At 35.6% G+C, this 18,083-nt stretch overlaps 1 pseudogene; it reads left to right on the plus strand.

Annotated features, from left to right (window-relative positions):
• The first annotated feature begins 3,194 nt into the window (after nucleotides 1–3,194).
• Nucleotides 3,195–3,639, plus strand: LOC116641573 (annotated as a pseudogene).
• The last annotated feature ends 14,444 nt before the right edge of the window (nucleotides 3,640–18,083 follow it).

An 18,083-nucleotide genomic window follows, 5' to 3' on the forward strand; every position in this document is an offset into this window, starting at 1 on the left:
CTCTCACTCTCTATCTCAAATAAATAAATAAAATCTTTAAAACAAAAAAAGTATACAAAGAACTTCTACAACTCAATACTAGAGAGATAAATAAGCATTTTTTTTTTAAAAAAGGAGGTGAAATATTTAAATAAACATTTCTCCAAGGAAAATATACAAGCTCATAAAAAGATGCTAAACATCATTAGTTATCAGAGAAATATAAATTAAAGCCACGAAATAGCACTTACCTACTAGAACATTAGAATCAAAAGCCAGGTAATAACAAATGTTGACAAGGATATGGAAAAATCAGAACTCTCATACACTACTGGTAGGAATGTAAAATGGTGCAGCCACTTTGGAATAGCAGTTCCTCATTTAAACACAGAGTTACCATAGGATCCAGTAATTCCATTTCTGATATATACCCTTCTAAAGGTTTCTGAGTCTCAGAACTGAAAGTAGGTGTACACAAATACTTAAGCAATACTGTTCATTACAGGCAAGAGGTGAAAATAACTCACGTGTCCAACTGATGAATGGATACACAAAATGTGGTATATCCATACAATGGAAATATTATTCAACCATAATAAGTAATAGACTACTGATGCATGCTACAGCATAGATAAATCTTGAACACATTATGCTAAGTAGAAGAATCCAGTAACAAAGACCGCATATTATATTATTCCATTTATATAAAGTATCCAGAACTGACAAATCTAGAGAGATAAAAAGATTAGTGGTTGCCCAGAGCTAAAGAGGGAGTAAAGGGAAACAAGTAGCGAGGGTAATAACTAAAGTGGATGGGGTTTCTTTTTGAGGTGATGAAAATGCTCTAAAATCTACTGTTGTGACTGTAGCATTTATCTGTGAATGTACTAAAATCTACTGAGCTGCAAGATATAATGGGTGAATTGTATGTAAATGGTATCTCAATAAAGATCCTTTTAAAAAAGCATTGTTCTGGTTTGCAAAACAAAAATTACTGACTCCAAACACAAAACAATTTCCACAAAATAAATATTTATTTCATATATTGTTAAATTTAATACTAATAACAATTTAAGGACCCAGAACAATTTGTCTCATTTCTCATTTCAAAATAATTCTCTAGTAAGCACAATGATTCTTTAGAAATCAGAACTAAACATAATTTCAAAAACAAAACTATAAAAAACATTTACATCCTGTTCACTGTGCAGATATTACATTTAATGAGACATGTGGGTACACTTAAGAATGTTTCATATGACGTAGAGCACGATTTCCAAAAGTTAAGTGTTGCACACTAACAAACTCTTAAGCTATCCCTGCTTTTACCATGTCTTTCACCACAGGCACATGCCCAGACACTGTGCTTGTCAGTAAAAAAAAAAAAAATTACGAATTTCAATGTCATTCCTCTTGACTCAACACATTTTGGTTTCCAGGGACTCTTAGCTCCAGCTTTCTCCTCTGGGTTTTGTTCAAATTTTTATTTGTCATCTTTCAGCACACCAAGGCTTATGCTTTCAGGTAAAAAATAAGGAAAATGTGAACAGATAAACCACTATAATGTGGATTGAACAGAAAAGGACTACAACATGGATTAGCTCATTTTCATGCAAATGTCTTTATGAAGAGAAAATGTCTTTATGTCAAGAAAGAAGGGTTAAAAGGGCCAATCTATGAATGCCTGAAGTGAAATTGGTATAGTACATAAAATTATTCCTCTTTAGATAAAATTGTAGCTAGTAAGTATTTTAAATTTGGCCAGTCATCAAGATAGAAAGCTTAGAGACACTTCGGAGACAGATTATCCCAGGTTTGGATCCCCTTTCATTTACTGGCTGGATGATCTTGAGCCAGTTGCCCAAATTCAATTCTCTTATTCACATAAAAGAGGATAATAAATTATGCATACATCATAACATTATAAGGAAAAAAGGACTATGCCTAGCAAAAGTAGGCATTCAAAAAACTTTTCTACCTTAATATTCTGGAATCTCAGTTAAAATAGAAATTCCATAATGCACCACTGGCCATTCAAGAAATGTTACTAATAATCCCCAATAACTAAAAAGATTTATTCTGTTTGTTCTAAATACCAGAGATAGATCAGACACTACTGGTAGACTACAAATAAACCCTCTCCCTACTGCCTCATACTCTCTAACCTTTTATAATATCTAATGAAATAGTTCCAATATAGCTTCTTATGAAAATTGGGAAGTACAGACTCCAGAAGAGGGCAATCACTGGAGTACATGTGATAATAAACAGACAATAGGCCCTCAAGTTTACTGACAGTAGAATAACTGGTCATTTCTTCCTCTCTGGTATAGCACTGCATCTACAGACTGCCTTATGTCACAGAGATGTTGTAAAGAACTAAAGACCAGAAGAATCATTATAAAATGATTATAGGCACCAAATGCCTAATGAATTAATGAATGAATAAATAAAGCATAAAAGAACTAAAGGAAGAAAGTAAAGATGAAGTTATCTTCAGCTGTAGAAAAAAGGAAAAGCAAATTGAATAAGGTCAAGAAAACATGTTAAGTAGAATAGTTGAGAGAAGCCTTCTAAAGGTTTCTGAGTCTCAGATGTGATTTTGCTTCTTTCAACTTGAATTTCTTTTTTATTCCTCACTTTCCTTCACAAATCTTGTGAAATTGTACTGTACCTATAATGGAAGGGCATACACATAGTGATAGAAATTTTCTAATGGGGTAAGATGCAGAAGATAGATTCTGACCTTTTCATTTGCCTTCTCCAGACCCTTTCAAAGTTAAGCTTAAAACAACTGGAGTCAGGAAGAGCTGGGGATTGGTTTAGTTAAGTCAATTTCTAAAGCAATTTGGAAATGAACCACATGGAAGAGAAAGGGATTTCCTTGTTTGTGTTTATATTTTCCCTTCTGCAAAATAAGACTACATACTTCCTACTACTGGAGGAAGGAAACAGATAAAGTTTTGAAGGTGTCTTTATAGTCAAGATGATTTATGAAATAAACTGTGGCGTATCCTTAATCAATACATTAGAATCTACACACAGAGTTGAAAAACCACATCATATTTTTAAAGTTTTTTAAATTGTGATAAAAAAATACATAATATAAAATTTACCACCTTGGAGAACATGGCCAGGCAGCTCAGACTGAGCATGGTTTTCCTTGCCAGTGGATTCTGTAGAATGCACTGCCAGCCTCTTGTCTGCTCTTCACCATGGCTTCTTCTGATATCCCAGTGGAAGAACTGGAGAAGCATGCCTCAGGCCAAGTTTTTGAGTTGATTCTCAGCCCTCAACCAAAAGAATTCATCCCAGAATTCCCCATTTCCCCTCCAAAGAAGGAGGATCTATCTCTAGAGGAAATTCAGAAGAAATTAAAAGCTGCAGAAGAAAAATACAAGTCCCATAAAGCTGAGGTCTTGAAGCAGCTTGTTGAGAAACAAGAGCATGAGAAAGAAATGCTTCAAAAAGCAACAAAAGAACCACCTCAGTAAAATGGCAGAAGAAAAACTGACCCACAAAATGGAAGCCAACAAAGAGAATCAGGAGGTACAAATGGCTGCCAAACTGGAGCGCTTGTGAGAGAAGGAAAAGCACATTGAAGAAGTGTGGGAGAACAAAGAATCCAAAGATCCTGTTGATATAACTGATGCTGACTAATTTGTTCTGAGAACCAACTTTCTCCCCTTCCCCTTCCCAAATACCCAAAGACTGTACTGGCCAGTGTCATTTTATGTTTGCCTTCCTGGCAAATATTCTAGAAGCTGATGTAGGACTGTATTGATAGATCTAGACGGTATGATGTTGTTTTAGGGGCTAAAGGGGAAAAACTGAGTGTTGCACTCTTTTTCTCAAGTATTGAAGTCTTTCTAATGTAGCTATTTTTGTTGTTGCATCTTTTCTACTTCAATACACTTGGCGTTCTGGGTTAGTGGCTAGTACCATACTGGCTGTGTGAAAACATGTTTGTGGAAAGAGTATATAGTGGCTTCTTTCAAACTGTTAGATGCTGAATATCTGTTCACTTTTATTTATTTTTTTAAGATTTTATTCATTTATTTGACAGAGAGAGACACAGCAAAAGAGGGAACACAAGCGGGGGAGTAGGAGAGGGAGAAGCAGGCTTCCCGCTGAGCAGGGAACCCGATGCGGGGCTTGATCCCAGGACCCTGGGATCATAACCTGAGCCGAAGGCAGATGCTTAACAACTGAGCCACCCAGGCACCCCTCTGTTCACTTTTAAACCCCAATTCTGTCCTGATCTTACCAGATGCTACTGTACTTGAATGGTTAATAAAACTGCATAGTGCTGCTGGAAAAAAACATTCACCATCTAAACCATTTTTAAATATATAGTTCAGTAGTTATAAGTATCTCCATATTATTGTGAAATAGATATCTAGAACTTTTTCAACTTCCAAATCTGAAACTCTATAGCCATTAAACAATTCTTATTTCCCCCACCCCAGCCCCTGATAACCACCACTCTACTTTCTGTTTCTATGAATTCTATTATTTTCAATACACCTCATATAAAAGGAATCATATGGTATTTGTCTTTTTGTGACTGGCTTATTTCACTTAACATAATGTCCTTAAGGTCCATCATGTTGTAGCATGTGAAAAAATGTAAAAAGGATCCCCTTCCTTTTTAAGGCTGAATAATGTTCCACTATATGTATATACCACATTTTGTTTATCCATTAATCTGTTGATAAACATTTGGGTTGCCTCTACTCTTAGGCACTGTGAATAGTGCTGTTATGAACACGGATATGCAAATATCTCTGAGTCCCTACTTTCAATTATTTTGGATATACAGTCAAAAGTAGGATTATTGGATCATATGGTAGTTCTGTTTTTAACTTCTGAGTAACTGCCATACTGTTTTCCATAGCAGTTCCATCATTTTACAATCCCACAAACAGTGTACAAGCGTTCCAATTTCTCCACATACTCAACCAACATTTATTATTCCGTTTTTATTTTTAATAGTAGGCATGCTAATGGGTACAAGATAATATGTCATTGTGGTTTTGACTTGCATTTTTCAGGTTATTACTAATGTTGAGCATCTTTTCATATGGTTGTTGGCCATCTGTATTTCTTCTTTAGAGAAATGTCTGTTCAAGGCCCTTTGCTTATTTTTAATCAGATTATTTGATTTTTTGTTGTTGAGTTGTAGCAGTTCTTTATTTAACCTGGATATATTAATCACTTATCACGTATATAATTTCCAAATATTTTCTCCCATTCTGTAGCTTGCCATTTCACTCTGTTGATTCTCAGAGCCCCTTGATACCCAAAATTTTTTCAGTTTAATGTAGTCTTATTTTTCCCTTTTTGCTTGTGTTTTCTCTGTTTTGGGTGTCATATTCCAAGAAATCACTGCCAAATTCAAAATGATGAAGTTTTCCCTCTTTGTATTCTCCTAGGAGTTTTATTGTCTTAGATCTTTATGTCTTTAATCTAGTTTAATTTTTGTAAAAGATAAGGATCCAACTTAACTCTTTTATATATGTATACTCAGTTTTACCAAAAATATTTGTGGAGGAGACTGCTTTTTCCCATTGGGTAGTCTTGGCACCCTTGTCAAAGAACATTTGACTATATAGGTAAGGATTTATTTCTGGGTTCTCTATTCCATTGATGTAGTTGACTGTTAATGCCACCATGTTTTGATTACTGTGACTTTGTGATATGTTTTAAAATCAAGAAGTATTCCTCCAACTTTTGTTTTTTTATCTCAAAATCGTTTTGGCTATTCAAAGTCCATTGAGAATCCATAAAAATTTTAGGATAAATTTTTCTATTTCTTAAAAAAATGCTGTTGGAATTTTGATAGAGATTGCATTGAACATGTAGATCACTTTTAGCACTATAGACATGTTAACAATATTAAATCTTCCAATCCATGAACATGAGATGTCTTTCCATTTATTTGTGTTCTCTTTAAATTTCTTTTAGCAATGTTTTGTGGTTTTCACTGTACAAGTCTTTCACCTCCTTGGTTAGATTTATTCCTAAGCATTTTATTCTTTTTGATGCTATTGTAAATGTAATTGTTTTCTTATTTTCCTTTTTTGGATTGTTCATTGTTATATCTGATAGATTATTAAATAATTCACCATTAGCTGTCCTCTTCTTTGCCATGATTCCTTTCTATGGTAAGTCTAACTATTCATGAGGCAGAACGGGATGCCAGGGTCTGTGTTCCTCTGATGCACACCCTTTTCACTGTCAGCATTCTCCCTGTTTCCAACCATGGTGACTTCAGTACTTTAAGACAACAGACTCAAAACAGAGAGTCAATCAAGATGGTAACATAGGAGGCTCCTGAGCTTTGCTCCTCCCATGGATATACCAAATATATAGTTACACATGGAGCAATTCCCTGTGAAAAAGACCCAGAAACCAGTTGAGTTACTCCTATATATTGGGCAAATGAAAAAATACACTGAAATGGGTAGGAAAGGCTGAGACACACTTTGGCCATAAAACTCATGCCTGATACAGTGCCATCCAATCAGAATGGAACTCCCAACTGCCAAATTCTTCCTGAGGAGCAAAGAGACCCCACCCACATCTAAACTCCAACTTTTAAGACTCCTACATTTGAGACAGGCTCACAAATACTTAGTTTGAAAGCCAGTGGGGTTTTCATCCATGAGATCCACAAGATTTTATCAAACAGAAAGCAGCTCTTAACTGGCTATCCCATCCAAGGCACAACATAGAGGGAACAGGCAAAAATTATCCATCTCCCTGAATGGATAAAGAAGATGTGGATAAAGAAGAAAACACACACACACACACACACACACACACACACACACACACACAAACACACACAATGGAATATTATGCAGCCATCAAAAGGAATGAAATCTTGCCATTTGCAACGACATGGATGGAACTGGAGGTTATTATGCTGAGAGAAATAAGTCAATCAGAGAAAGACATGTATCATATAACCTCACTGATATGAGGAATTCTTAATCTCAGGAAACAAACTGAGGGTTGCTGGAGTGGTGGGGGGTGGGACGGATGGGGTGGCTGGGTGATAGACATTGGGGAGGGTATGTGCTATGGTGAGCGCTGTGAATTGTGTAAGACTGATGAATCACAGACCTGTACCTCTGAAACAAATAATACATTATATGTTTAAAAAAAGAAGATAATAGGAAGGGAAAAATGAAGGGGGGGAAATCAGAGGGGGAGATGAAACATGACAGACTATGGACTCTGAGAAACAAACTGAGGGTTCTAGAGGGGAGGTGGGTGGGGGGATGGGTTAGCCTGGTGATGGGTATTAAAGAGGGCACGTATTGAATGGAGCACTGGGTGTTATATGCAAACAATGAGTCATGGAACACTACATCAAAAACTAATGATGTAATGTATGGTGATTAACATAACATAATAAAATAAAAATATGCAAAAAAAATATTCATCTCCCATTTTTTTCCCTGAAAGGGCTTTATCTGCACATTTCAAAAGCTGCTGCCTAAAGTTCAGGCCTATAATTTAGCAGGCATCTAGGGGCTTTGCTCCTCCTTCACAGACTAGGAAAGTTGGCATACATTTCCCCCCCATCTTCTCCCTCCACCCTACTCCAAGTCACCAGTGTTTCCCTGAGAGAAGCTTGTATACACATCCATACCTCAGTTTTTGCAGCTGCTGACCAAGGGATGGATCTCTAAATTACCTAGCTCTGATAGCCAATGGAGTTTCCATTCATGAGTTCCACAGGGATGCAGCAAATAAAGAAGCAAATCTTAACCAGCCATCATCCCAGAGCTCAACACAAAGAAAGCAGGCAAAAATGCCCATTTTCCAGTCTTTCTTTGAAAGGGATTTATTTGCATACTTTAGAAGCTGCTGCCTGAGGGCCAGGTTTCTAATTTAGCATGTATCTGGTGGCTGGCAACCATCATCTCCAGACACTGGGAAAACCAACAGATACCTCCTGTCTTCTCTCTCCAGCCTGCTCCAATTCACCCACCAGTATCTCCCTGGAAGAAACTTGCATACACATCTGCACTCCAACATTTATAGCTGCCTCAAGGGATAGATTCGCAAATCACCTGGCTCTCATAGCCAGTGGGGCTACCTTTCACCAAGCCCCACAGGAGTGTAGGAAATAAAGAAGAGATCTTAACTGGCTATCCCTCCAGGGCTCAACACAGAAGCAGGCAAAAATGCTCCTCTCCAAGTTTTCCTTGAAAGGGATCTAGCTGTACACCTTACAAGCTCATGGCTGAGCTCAGGCTTTTAACTTTAATACATATCTAGGGCCTGACTGTGACAAAAGTACATACTTTCCAAGCTTCTGTGTGAGATTCCAGCTTCTAATCAATCTACATCTAGGTGCCAACTGTAATCCTCCCTTTTGGAACACTGATGGCCTTAACCACTGGGAGCCACTAAAACAAAGAAGGCATCTTGGTGAATCACAAAGATTTGAGAGAAAACCAAGAGCTTGGTTGGGCTGATTAACAAGGTTGATCTCCTACATGAGCTAATATGTCAAGAGTGCAACAGGTGGCTATTTTATATAATATACAGAAACCACCAGAGTCTAGGGAAACGGAGAACAGAGAAATATGTACCAAACAATAGTACAAGATTAAACTCCAGAAACAGACCTTAATGAAATGAAAGTAAGTGATTAACCCGATAAAGAGTTCAAAATACTGGTCATAAAGTTGCTCACTGCATCAGAACAATTCAGTGAAAATTCTGACAAATAGAAAATATAAGAGACTGTCAATCAAAAATCACAGAGCTGAAGAAAGCAATAACTGACCTGAAAATTTCAAGAGGGACTCACAAGCAGAGTAGATGAAGCAGAAAAATAGATCAACAAATTCAAAAGACAGGGTAGTCTCCAGCCAACTAGAGAAGTTAACAGAAAAGCAATGAAAAGGAGTGAAAATAGCTTAAGAAATTTATGGGACACCATCAAATTGGCCAATATTCATATAATAGGGATCCCAGAAGAAGACAGAGAAAAAGACAGAAAGCTTATTCAAGGAAATAATGGCTAAAAAACTCCCTAACCTAAGAAAAGAAACAGACGCCCAGGTCAAAGGATCCCAGAGAGTAAAAAATAAGAGAAATCCAAAGAGACCCACTTCAAGATGCATTATAATTAAACTGTCAGATGTTAAAGGGAAGGAAAGAATCTTAAAAGCATCAAGAGGAAAGCAAATTGTTATGTACAGGGAACCTACATAAAACTATCAGCAGATATTTCAGGAGAAACTGCAAGCTAGAATGGAGCTGGATGATACAGTCAAAGTAATGGGGGGAAAAAGACTGCCAACCAAGAATACACTACCTGGCAAATTTGTCCTGCAGGATTGAAAGAGAGAGAGAATTTCCCAGACAGACAAAAGCTGACAGAGTTTATCACCACTAGACCAATCTTACAGGAAACATTAAAGTGACTTTTTCAAGCTGAAACAAAACAGTGCTAATCAGTTACATAAAAACATATGAAAAGATTAAACTCAGTGGTAAATACATAGCTAAATGAAGAATACTCTAATATTATAATGGTGGTAGGTAAATCACTATTAACTCTAGTATAAAAGTTAAAGGACAAAAGTATTAAAAATAAATGTAACTACAAATATTTGTTAATGGATATGCAATATAAATAAAAAGATGTAAGCTGTGATATCAAAAACACAAAATGTTGAGGGGAACTTAAAAATGTAGAGCTTTTGTATGCACTCAAAATTAAGTTGTTCCCAGCTAAAAATAGGCTGTTATAAATATAAGATAATTTATATAAGCCTTATGGTAACTACAAGGCAAAAGCTATAGTAGATACACAAACAATAAAGAAAGAAATCAAAACATACCATTACAGAAAGTCATCAAATCACAGAGTAAGACAGAAAAGAACAAAGGATTTACAAAAGAACCAAAAAACAACAACATAGCAACAGTAAGTCATATCTATCAATAATCACTTTAAATATAAATGAACTAAAATTCTCTAATCAAAATATATACAGTGGCTGAATGTATAAAAAAAACCAGACCCAACTATACGCTGCCTATAAGAGACATATCAGCTTTAAGGACACACACAGACTGAAACTGAAGGGATGGAAAAAGATATTTCATGCAAATGGAAGCCAAAAGAAAGAAGAGGGAGTTATATTTCCATCAAAACAAAAACAGACTTAAGCCAAAGACTATAACAAGAGACAAAGAAGATCATTATATAATGATAAAAGAGGTCAATTCATCAAGAGAATATAACATTTGTAAATATTTATACAATACAGAAGCAACTAAATATATAAAGCTTGTATTAATGGATGTAAATGAAGAAATAGAAAGCAATACAATAATAGCAGGGGACTTCAACAATCCACTTTCAACAATGGATAGGTCATTCAGACAAAAAATCAATAAGGTAACATTGGAGTTAAAGGATCCATTAAAGCAGATGGAACTACTGGGTATATACAGAACATTCCAACCAATAGCAGTAGAATACACATTTTTCTCAAGCACGCATGGAACCACCTCCAAAATGGATCATATGGTAAAGCCACAAAATTATTGAAATTAAAATCATTTAAATTCAATTAATAAATTGAAATTATATCAAACATTTTTTTCCAACCACAATGGTATGAAACTAGAAATCAATAAGAAAATTGGAAAATTCACAAATATGTGATTGAACAACATGCTCCTGAACAACCAAGAGGTCAAAGAAATCAAAAAAAATCAAAATAATCTTGAGACAAATGAAAATGGGAACAAAACATACCAAAACTTATAGGATGCAGCAAAAGCAGTTCTAAAAAGAAATTATAGTAATAAATAATGTATTAAATAGATAAATTATTAAATAGTAATAAATAAAGGAAAAAGATCTCAAACAACCTAACTCTGCATCTCACGGAACTAGAAAAAGAACAGGCTAAGCCCAAAGCTAGTAGAAGAAAGGAAAAGAATTGTGTAAGACTGTTGAATCACAGACCTGTACCTCTGAAACAAATAATACATTATATGTTAAAAAAAAAAAAAAAGAAGATAGCAGGAAGGGTAAAATGAAGGGGGTGGAAATCGGAGGGCAAGACGAACCATGAGAGACTATGGACTCTGAGAAACAAACTGAGGGTTCTAGAGGGGAGGGGGGTAGGGGGATGGGTTAGCTTGGTGATGGGTATTAAAGAAGGCATGTACTGAATGGAGCACTGGGTGTTATACACAAACAATGAATCATGGAACACTACATCAAAAACTAATGATGTAATGTATGGTGATTAACATAACATAATAAAATTAAAAAATAAAAATAAAAAGTGCTTTTTGAAAATTAAAAAAAATTAAAGTGGAAATAAATGAAATAGAGAATAAAAAGAAAATAGAAAAGATCAATGACAATAAGACCTGGTTTCTTTGAAAAGATAAACAAAATAGACAAACTTTTACTAGACTTACCAAGAAAAAAAAGTAGACTCAAATATATAAAATTAGAAATAAAAGAAATGATGTTACAACTGATACCACAGAAATATAAAGTATCAGAAGAGACTACTGGAAACGATTAAACACCAACTAATTTGACAATGTAGAAGAAATGGATAAATTCCTAGAAACATACAACCTACAAAGACTGAATCATGAAGAAATAGAAAATTTGAACAGACCAATTACTAATAACGACTTTGAATGTTTACATAAAAACCTCCCAACAAAGAAAGGTCCAGCACCAGATGGCTTCACTGGTGAATTCTACCAAATATTTGAAGAGGAACTCATACCAACCCTTTGCAAACTCTTCCAAAAAACAGAACAGTATGGAACGTTTCCAAACTCATGTTACAAGGCCAGAATTAACATGATACCAAAACCAGACAAGACCACCACAAGAAAAGAAAATTGCAGTTTAATATCACTGAGTAACATAGATGAAAAAATCTTCAATAAAATATTAGCAGAGTTCAACAATATACAGGATCATAATCAAGTGGGATTTCTTCAGGGTTGTAAGGAGTTAAACACCCACAAATCAATGCGACACATCACATTAACAAGATGAAAGATAAAAATCATATGATTGCAGAAAAAGCATCTGACAAAATTCAACATCCTTTCATGATATAACACCCAATAAACTGAGTATAGAGGAAACATACGTGAACATAATAAAAGTCTACATAACAAGCCCATAGCTAACATTGTATTCAACAGTGAAATGCTAAAAACTTTTCCTCCTAGATTAGAAACAAGACAAGAATGCCAATTTTATTCAATATAGTACTAGAAGTACTAGTGAGAGCAATTAGGAAAGAAAAAGAAATAAAAGATGTCCAAATTGGAGGAAAAAGTAAAATCAGTTCTATTTGCAGATAACATATCATATATAAAAAATCCTAAAAAATCTACCAAAAGCCTGTTAGAATAAACAAATTTAGTAAAGTTGTAGGCTACAGGATCAATATACAAAAAGGTTTCATTTCCATATATCAATTATTAGAAAGAGAAATTAATCCCATTTACAAAAGCATCACAAAGAATAAAATACTTAGGAATAAATTTAATGGTGGAGGTAAAACATTTGCACCCTGAAAGCCATAAGACACTGATGAAAGAAATTAAAGTCATAAATAATGGAAAGATATCCTACATTCATTGATGGCAAGAATTGATACTGTTAAAATGTCAGTACTACTCAAAACAATCCACACTTTCAATGCAATCCATACCAAAATTCCAATGAAATTTTCCCCAGAAATGGAAAAAACAATACTAAAATTTGTATGAAACCACAAAAGACCGTGAATAGCCAATGCACCTTGAGGAAGAACAGCAAAGTGTACTGCTGGAGGCATCACATTTCTTGATTTCAAATTATATACAAAGCCATGGTAATCAACACAGTATAGTACTGGCATAAAACCAGACACAAAGATCAATGGAACAGAATAGAGAGTCCAAGAAATAAATAATTACATAGATGGTCAATTAAAGGGTCTAGGAGACCAAGTCAAGAGGATAGAGTTTAAGCCAGTAAGAAGACAGGTTGGAATATAAACTCAGGAAACCAAGACAGAAGTTCCCTCATTTGGACTTCGCAGATACAATTAGGATTTGGGGAAGGGTTCATTGAAAATACTGAAGCTCAGCACTAAGCCTCACCCTAGACATAGCAGTACCTAGAGCAGAGAATTCTGAGGTAATACGCAAAAACATTTAATAACTAGGACAAAATAAGCCCTGACCATCAAAACAGATGCTAGTTATAAACACACTGTCCAGAGGTACCCATACACACACAATCCCTGAACAGTATCCCTGCATAGTAGAATACCTTCAGTTCAAAATAAGTAAAAATTCTAATCCAAACCTAAAACACTAAAAGTGATTCTCATCTGGGAACTGCTATTAGCATTTTAACTAAGACAATGCCTTATTATTCACAACTATTCTTTACATTACAAAATGTTTACCATCTCCGGCTTTAGGAACTAAATGCCTGTAGTAATGGCTTCTGACAGTAGCATCCCTCACAATCAAAAATAGGGATAGTATAAACCTTGGTTTAGAATGGCTGCTAAACAGTTCATAAGTAGGTTTCAGGTCAGACTTAATCTAGACATTTGTCAAAAGTCTAACATAACAATAAAAAAATTAAAAAAAAAAAAAGTCAACAGTGTATCTGTTCTCTTTAGTTTGTTCAGTTGTTCCCTCCTTTACTGGCCACCACTGATCTCAGGTTGGCCCCTATCCTAACAAGAGCTGCAACAATTCCAGACTTCACATTCCTATCACATTGTCCAGAAGGAAATAGCATCTTTACTCCAACATACCTAACAGAAATCTTGAGGTTCGCTGTAGTAAGACTGCCTTGGTGACATCCCATCCTTGAAACAATACTGACTGCAGGGGAACACAATACTTCATTGACCTTGCTCACATGCTCCTCTGGTTGGGTAAAGGGATGGAGTTGGTTTCCTCAGGTTGAGAAGCAACCCCAGAGAGAAACTTAAAGTCTTCTGTGAAAGGGACAAGTTGAGAAATGGACACTGGGAATATAATCAACAAATGAACACTCTAAGAGTGCTACTCAAAGTATCAGTGCCTGAGTTGTTTGTTACCAACTAAGGACAATGTAACAAAAGTTGTACCATAATGTACATCACTATGTCACTAGATTAAACACAGTTTAGCTGATGTTTATTTCATAGTAAGACTCAGTGAAATTGACATCATACGCTTCCTGCACTGAGAAAAAAAAAACAAAACAAAAACACATCATCACTTTTGGGGCTTTCCTACCAAAATATACACATCACCTAAATCTCATCATGAGAAAACATCAGACAAATCCAAACTGAAATGCATTCTATGAAATAACTGGCCCATACTCTTCAAAAATGTCAATGTTATAAAATGCCAAAAAAAAAAAAATTCTGAGTATTCTAGATCTAAAAAGACAAAAGAGACAAATCAACTGAATGCAACATGTAATCTAGAATTTCCTTTTGTCATCAAGGACTGGTAAATTTGTAAAAGTTGCTTAAGGTCTATAGATTAGATGGTAGTATTTTGTGAATGTTAATTTCCCAATTCTAACCATGTTATGGTTGCATAAGAGAATATCTTTGTCTTTAGAAAATAAATGCCAAAGTATTTAAGGGTAAAGACACCATTTTTATAGCTTCCTCTCAAATTATTCACACACACACACACACACACACACACACACACACACACACGAGGGAGGTGGTAAAGACAGAGAGAGATATGTGTGCATATGTTTGTGTATGTGGAGAGAAAGAATGATAAAGCAGATGTGGCAAAATGTTAAATGTGAGAAATCTTGTTTAAAGACATACACAAATTTGTTGCACTATTCTTATAAATTGTCTGTAAGCCTCAAAGTATGTTTATTTAAAATTAAAGGAAAATAAAATTTTAGAATTCATAAATAGCAGCAATAATAAGGATGCTTCTATTTAAATATTCACTCAACTTCCTTAAAATGCATATGTAATTTTTTAGCTACTGCCTCAAGGTCTTGTTTTTATTTTTGGAGTGTATAATTCAATATACATGTGTGCATGTGTGAGAATATCAGCTATTTGAAATAAAAATGCTTTTTTTTTTTAATAGGAAGCCAGAAAAAACAGATAGATAGGGACAGTCTTAGAGTGTGAAAAGTGAAATTTTTATACTGGTTTCATAAAATCTGGGATTTAAAAAAAAACTTTTTTGTTTAATTTTTAAAAATTAAAAAAAAATTTTTTTTAATCCTACCTTATACTTCCAGCAAACCTCCTGAAAGCTTTTTAAAGATAATGTTGACACCTTTAAATATCAAATCCAGAAGAAAAAAAAAAAAAAAATGAATGCAAATTTATTAGGGCCCTGCAGATATCCAGAAGTTTCACCCAGAGAAATCTCCAGAAAGGCCCCATCTAATCTTTGGTCCATCATTGCAGAGATGCCCATGGGTACTTGACTTCTGTGCCAGATTTAAAGGCAATGAAGTCTTGGCAAACCTGGGGTCCTGCCACCTTAAGTGCCCTCGCAGTCATTCTTTTGCAATCCTGCCACCTTACCTTTCCTCCCATAACAAGGCACCACTTCTGAATGGGGCCTAAGTTCCCCATACTTGCAGACTTACTCAGCTCCAGCTTTCTCCCTATCTCACTATGTGAGCCTCTCTTCTCCATCCACTACAGCATTCTCCCCTCCAGGTGCACCTACCTGCAGAAAACAAAAGCCAGCAAAATCTTAGGCCAAGTGGCTTCTATTTCCAGACCTATCACTAACTTTCCCTGAGGAAGGTGGTCTCTATCTACCTGCAGGCTTGAAATGAGGAAAGCGGAGAGTACAAGGAAAACAAACTCAGTACATTATCATTTCATATGCATGAACCAAGACCCTTTTTTGTTGAGAAGAAAGAACATTTGCTCAGTAATTTTCCTGATACGCAGTTTATCCCTTTTTAACTCACCCTGGAATAGAACAGCGCCAGCCACTGTTTCAAATGGTTAGAGCGAACACTGTTGATACTGCGACCATGTCCCTTGGCCTCTGCAGAGGCTACCTTGGTGGACTGTTCCCCTAACAGCTTTTTAGCACAAGCACTGGCATCTCTCTGCCTGAGGCCTTTCTCTGGCTACAGAAGCAAGCTTAGCTGGAATGCCAGCCTGCCAGAAGAAATTAACTCCCTCAGGAGCAACTCTTAGTCAACGAAGGATCACACTGTCCCATTAGGGGCAATTACGAAGTATGTTCTCTATGCTGTCCAATACGGTAGCTACTAACAAATAATCAATAAAAATAATTGATATATCTCCCCTACTTTCGTCTGTACTGAAAACATTATTTAGCTTATTGAGCCCCCAAAGTATAGCTGGTCCAAACAGATAGCCACTTTAAATGTAACATATACACTGGACTTTTAAGATGTAGCATAAAAAAAAGGTAAACTACTATTTTTATTGATTATATGCTGAAATTATAATACTTTGGACATATTTTTCTAAATAAAATATAACATCAAAATTAATGTTACCTTTTTTTCACTTTACTTAGTACTAGAAAATTTTAAATTACATAAGTGGTTTATACTACATTTCTGTTGGACAACACTATATACAGTTTATTAAAGGCTCTTTTGCAGAAATGAGCTGCAATTGCCCTCACTAACAGCCTAACCATTTTGATATATCTCCCCTACTTTCATCTGTACTGAAAACATTATTTAGGAACTGTGACACACTATAAAGAGATGGGTTTTTGTTTTTTGTTTTTTGGGTTTTTTTTGGATGGAGGCTTGCATAGATGAAATCAGATTGAAATCTGTGCCTGTTGTTGCAGGGATGGCAGAAAATTCATATTTGGGGAAAGAGCTCCTTGGTAAAATAGTATCTTTTATGGCCCTTTAAGTTAAGCAAAGCAAAGGAGAAAATGGAAATGGAATGCATGAGACAATGAGAAAGGAATGTGCTCTATTTTCCTTGAGGCTATGTGTTATCCCTGCAGAGATTATGATGATGTTGGCTGGTTTCTGCTTTTCCTTGAGAAAGCTGGAGACAGAGCAAGTGGGGGACTTTCACTCCTGAGAGGCGAAAGCAGGAGTGAAGGGCCATCCATCTGGGGAAAATGAGTCAAGCCCTGGGCCACAGAGACAAAGCAGGGGAAAGGAAGGAGGCTCTTTGGAAGGCATGACTACTGAACTCCAGGAGAAATGGCACCCAATGCTTCATCTTAGGTTTCTTTTCCTCAATTGTATTATCATTGCTTGAATGCTTTAGTGAAGTTTTATAAAATGCCAAAGCTGTGCTTTGGGCAATTAAAGGTTAGGAGCCATGTCTGTCTTTGGGGCGTAACTAGTCTGATATGAAAACTAGATGAAGTATGCATAAGATAGTGATGAACAGAAAAGCCTGAAGCAGTGATTTTGTGGGGGAAAGTGAGCAACATTTTTCTAGCTAATAATAATAATACATTCATGTTTTTTTGAGCCAGACACCTTTGAAGTACTAGGTTCCAAGTATTTTCATAGGTTATCTCATTTCATTCTTACAATAACCATGTAAGTAATATTATTATTATTCTTGCTTTATAGATAGGAAAACTGAGGTACAAAGATACTAAGTAACTTGATCAGGATCAAACAGCTAGCAAGTCAGGTACAAAGGCAGAGTCAAGGTACAATTTGGGCAGTCAGTGTTGTCTTGTGCCTTAACCGCTGTGATATTCGTTCTCTTGGGACATGTTTGTGAAACAAGGACCTACTCCCTATGGATTTTCAGAAATCAGGAGGCAAACCTTATAAGAGAACTGTATGGCAAATCAGGCCTTTCACAGAAGCTCTCAAGTAGGTGGGAAAAAATCATTTTTCACAAAAATTCTCAAAGAGGCAGAAAATTTGAAAGGAGAGAACAAGTTCCTAAACTTCATACACATCATTGTATCTCTCACTGTGATCTGTGCTTAATAATAATTCCTAGTTACTGATCAAACGCACAAATGTGAGAAATGTCCTTTATTTCCTTTTATACCTAAATGTCCCAATATATTAAACATTGACTTTTAAGCTGTCCAAACAG

This window comes from Phoca vitulina, unplaced genomic scaffold (assembly GCF_004348235.1).
Source record: "Phoca vitulina isolate PV1807 unplaced genomic scaffold, GSC_HSeal_1.0 scaffold1, whole genome shotgun sequence".
Taxonomy (NCBI): domain Eukaryota; kingdom Metazoa; phylum Chordata; class Mammalia; order Carnivora; family Phocidae; genus Phoca; species Phoca vitulina.